Here is a 5139-nt window from a genome sequence, read left to right on the forward strand (position 1 = left end):
AGGGGGGGCACCTGGGTGGCTCAGTCGGTTAAGCCGCTGCCTTCAGCTCAGGTCATGATCCTAGGGTCCTGGGATGGAGCCCAACATCGGGCTCCCTGCTCAGCAGGGAGCCTGCTTCTCCCTCTCCCTCTGCCTGCCTCTCTGCCTACTTGTTCTCTCTCTCTCTGTCAAATAAATAAATAAAATCTTAAAAAAAAAAAAAATTCTCAGGGGCGCCTGGGTGGTTCAGTCGTTAAGCGTCTGCCTTCAGCTCAGGTTGTGATCCCAGAGTCCTGGGATCGAGCCTGCATCGGGCTCCCTGCTCGGCGGGGAGTCTGTTTCTCCCTCTCTCTCTGCTGCTCCCCCTGTTTGTGTTCCTTCACTCTCTGTGTGTCCAATAAATAAATAAAATCTTAAAAAAAAAATTTCTCAAACCCTTTCTCTTTCACTGCTTTAAAAATATTCAAATGTCCTATTTGCCATTTAGAATCTTCCCAATTTGAATCCCAACTTCACTTTAAAGCAAAATAGCCTGCAATTCCCCTTGTAAGGACCTTTTTTCCAAACAAAAGAAACAGCAACAACAACAAAGATTGATAATATCCAATTTGGGAAATCATCCCTAGCATTGATGTGGAGAACTCAACACACATTCACTATTAGTAAGAAGACAAATTGATAGAACTTTTATACAAAATAATTTGGCTATCATGCTTACTGCAGTATTGTTTGTAATGCTGTACATAAGTGTGCGTGTGTGTGTGTGTGTGTGTATAAAAATATATATAACCTAGGGGCGCCTGGGTGGCTCAGTCGTTAAGCGTCTGCCTTCGGCTCAGGTCATGGTCCCAGGGTCCTGGGATTGAGCCCCACATCGGGCTCCCTGCTCAGTGGGGAGTCTGCTTCTCCCTCTCCGTCTGCCTCTCTCCCTGCTCATTCTCTCTCTCACTCTCTCTCTCAAATAAATTAAAATATATGTATATTTATATATATATAATGTAACCTAAACATCCAGTAATAGGGTACTGGTTGAATAAATTATAGTGTATTCACATAGTGGATTATTCTGGAGCCATTGAAAATAATGAAGTAGTTATTGATGCCCTAACATGGAAACATATTCAGGTTACATTCTTAAAAAAAAAAAAAAAGCCACCTACAGAACAAGGTAGAGTGTGACATTTATTCATTCAATTTAGCACCTTCTGTGTACTAAGGCCCATGGTGCACACTAGGCTTACAATGATGTACATCAAGATAGACATGGGTGATCCCTGACTCATGAAGCTTGCATGTCTGTATGTATGTGTATAACCAGGTAAGCATAGATACAAAGATTTTTGTTTCTATAGAAAATAATTACAATTATAAAGAAAGATGGTGTGGAGGGAGACCATCACTTTTTACCTCATACACTTTGGTGATACTTATTACAAAAAATACATGTTTTTATTTTTTTATTTTATTTTATTTGAGGGGGTGGGGTGAGGGGCAGAGGGAAAGGGAGAGAGAATCCTAAGCAGGCCCATGCCCAGCATGGAGTCCAACATGGGGCTCAATCTCATGACCCTGAGATCATGACCTGAGCTGAAATCAAGAGTCAGACACTAAACCAACTGAGCCACCCAGGCACCCCTAAATACGTGTTTTTAAAAAGTTAATTATTGTGCTCACTTCAGCAGTACATATACTAAAATTGGAATGATACAGAGAGGATTGGCATGGCCCCTGCACAAGGATGACATGCAAATTCGTGAAGCATTCCATATTTTAAAAAAATAAACTTTAAAAATTAAAAAAATAAAAGTTAATTATTTATGTACCACATTACTGTCTTTTCATCCATGAAGTAGTAAAAAGGTTAATTTCATTGCAGTTACAGACAGGCATATAGGCACACCTGTTTGAATTTTTTGCTATCCAAAATTCTTGCACTTAGTGCTATACTGTTTAGGAAAAAAAATCATATTTTCTTCTTTTCGATGTTTCCTAAACTTTCTTCAATTACCATATATTAATGTGGTAATGGATAGGGGACGCTAGAATTAATATGGGAAAAATCCATAATACACCATTATTCTTTCCACAGAATCATAAAAACTAGAGTCAAAAGAGACTGGAAGTTATTCAAGTCCATCTTCCTAGTAATCAAGATAGTTTTTTGAAAAAAAAAAAAAAGTGGATTTTTTCCCTTTTTAAAAAATTGATTTTTTCCTTAAAAAAAGAGTTTTCTGCAATGTCTCTGACATCTTATCTTTATGGTAATTAAAAGGCTGATGTGTTAATATTTAAAACATCTGCTTTGCAAAGACACTGCCAAGAGAATGAAAAGGAAATCTACAGATTGGAGAAAATCTTTGCAAAGCACATATCTGTTAAAGGACTAATATCCAAAATATACAAAGAACTCTGGGGTGCCTGACTGGCTCACTCAGTGGAGCATGTGACTCTTGATCTTGGGGTTGTGAGTTCAAGCCCCATGTTGGGTATAGAGATTACTCAAAAATTAAGTAGTTAATTAAAAATAAAAAAATTTTAAAATCTTAAAAAAAACACAAAATATACAAAGGACTCTTAAAACTCAACAATAAGCAAAGAACCCAAACCCAATTAAAAGCTGAGCAAAAGACCTGAATAGATACCTCACCAAAGAAGATATACAGATGGCAAATAAACATATGACAAGATAAGTCAACATCACATATCATTAGGGAATTGCAAATTAAAATAGTGAAATACTACTACACACCTATTATAGCCAAAATCCAAAACACTGACACTAAATGCTGGCAAGGATGTAGGGCAACAGGAACTTTTATTTATTTATTTTTAAAGATTTATTTATGGGGCAGGAAGAGAGTGCAAGTGGTTGGGGAGGAGGAGCAGAGGAAGAGGGAGAGAAACAGACTCTCCGGTAAGTGTGGAGCCTGATGCAACACTCGATCCCAGGACCCTGAGCCGAAATGAAGAGTCAGAAATTCAACCAACTGAGCCACCCCAGGTTCCCTGGGCAACAGGAACTTTTTTAATCATTGCTAGTGGGAATGCAAAATGGTATAACCACTTTGGAGGACAGTTTGGCAGTTTCTTACAAAATTAAACATACTCTTATCATATGATTCAACAGTTGTATTCTTTGATATTTACTCAAATGAGTTGAAAACTTAAGCCCACACCAAAAACAAAACAAAACAAAAACACCAAAAAGAACAACAAAAAGCACACATGATGTTTTGTTTTGTTTTGTTTAGGGAAGGAGGGGCACCGGGAGAAGGAGAGAGAGAGAACCCCAAGCCAACTCCATGCCCAGCATGGAACTCAACATGGAGCCCAACACAGGCTCATAACCCTGAGATCATGACCTGAGCCGAAATCAAGAGTTGGACACTTAACCAACTGAGCCCCCCAGGTGCCTCCAAAAATGCACATGATGTTTACAGCAACTTTATTCACATTGCCAAAACTTGGAAGCAATCAAGATGTCCTTCAATAGGTGAATGGATAAACAAACTTTGGTATTTATATAATGGAATAGTATTCTGTGCTATAAAGAAATAAACTATCAAGCCATGAAGAGACATGGAGAGATCTTAAATGCACATTGCTAAGTGAAAGAAACCAATCTGAAAGGGCTGCAAATGTGTGATTTCAGCTGTATGACATTCTGGAAAAGGCAAAGCTATAGAAAAAGATCAGGGGTTGTCAGGAGATCAGAAGGTGGGAGGGATAGATAAATAGGTGGAACACAAGGAATTTTTAGGACAGTGAAACTATTCTGTGTGATACTATAATGTAGGATACAGGTCATTATACATTTGTCAAAACTCATACAATGTACTGCATAAAAGGTGAACACTAATGTTAACTGTGGATTTTAGTTAATAATAATGTATCAATATTGGTTTGTCAATTGTAACAAATGTACCAACAATCACACAATGTTAACACTGGGGTAGAGGAGGGCTTGGGGAGGGAGTATATGGAAACTGTATTTTCTGCTCATTTTTCTTAAACCTAAACATGCTCTTAAAAATAAACTCTATTAATTAAACATGTTAATGTTTTAAATATACTTGAAATACTAGACATTCTTTCTATTGCTTTTAGCTTTCTTTTCTTTTATTTATTTTTTTAAATTAGAAATCCAATCTCAGGGGCACCTGGCTGGCTCAATCAGAAGAACATGTGACTCTTGATCTCAGGACTGTGAGTTTGAGCCCCACATTGGGTGTAGAGATTACTTAAATTAAAAAATAAATAAATAAATAAATAAATAAATAACTTAAAAAAAAAAAAAAAGTCCAGTCTCATTTTAGCTGTTTGCATTTAACTTTTACAATGAAAAGTGATGGATTAAATTCTAAGAAGCCAACTTATACAAGTAACTAAAAAAACAACAAGGATTATGTAAACATAAACCATAATGGTTTTATCAAAGTATTCCCACTCTATTCTGAATGGAGTCCCAGAATACAAGCAATCTTTGGTGTTCAGATTTTCATGATGAATCATGGCACAGAAGAGGAAAATATAGTGATAATTCTTACACTGAACATGTCCATCATGGTGTGTCTCAAAGCTCTTTTCAAGGGTAACCTTACCCAAAGCCCCTGCTAAGGGAGCAGCCTAGGCTGTAGAGTTTTACTCTATAACACCACTCAAACTTGCCTTGCTAGAATTAATTAAACCAGCATCAGGCACCAGACCATTCCTAGAGGAAAACCAAAGAGAGACTCAGTGTCGTGAGGAGGGAGTTAGAGCTGGGCTATGAGAGTCATGTCAAACTAAAATTATAAGGAAACAAAAACCATAAATAAGAAGCTAGGAGGAGGGAAAAATGAAGGGGGGAATCGGAGGGGGAGATGAACCATGAGAGACTATGGACTCTGAGAAACAAACTGAGGGTTCTAGAGGGGAGGGGGGTGGGGGATGGGTTCACCTGGTGATGGGTATTAAAGAGGGCACGTACTGCATGGAGCACTGGGTGTTATACACAAACAATGAATCATGGAACACTACATCAAAAACTAATGATGTAATGTATGGTGATTAACATAACATTTAAAAAAAAAGCCTAGGTAAAAGTTTCATGTTTAGGGGCGCCTGGGTGGCTCAGTTGGTTAAGCGACTGCCTTCGGCTCAGGTCATGATCCTGGAGTC

The 5139-nt window shown here is 37.9% G+C and overlaps 1 non-coding gene across 1 annotated transcript; it reads left to right on the top strand.

Annotated features, from left to right (window-relative positions):
• The first annotated feature begins 1645 nt into the window (after positions 1–1645).
• On the top strand, positions 1646–1752 carry LOC115939447 (U6 spliceosomal RNA). Its single transcript, XR_004074256.1, has one exon. It is a non-coding gene; the product is annotated as a U6 spliceosomal RNA (small nuclear RNA).
• Positions 1753–5139: the final 3387 nt, after the last annotated feature.

Source organism: Leptonychotes weddellii, chromosome 8 (assembly GCF_054177405.1).
Source record: "Leptonychotes weddellii isolate Sample4059 chromosome 8, ASM5417740v2, whole genome shotgun sequence".
Lineage (NCBI taxonomy): Eukaryota > Metazoa > Chordata > Mammalia > Carnivora > Phocidae > Leptonychotes > Leptonychotes weddellii.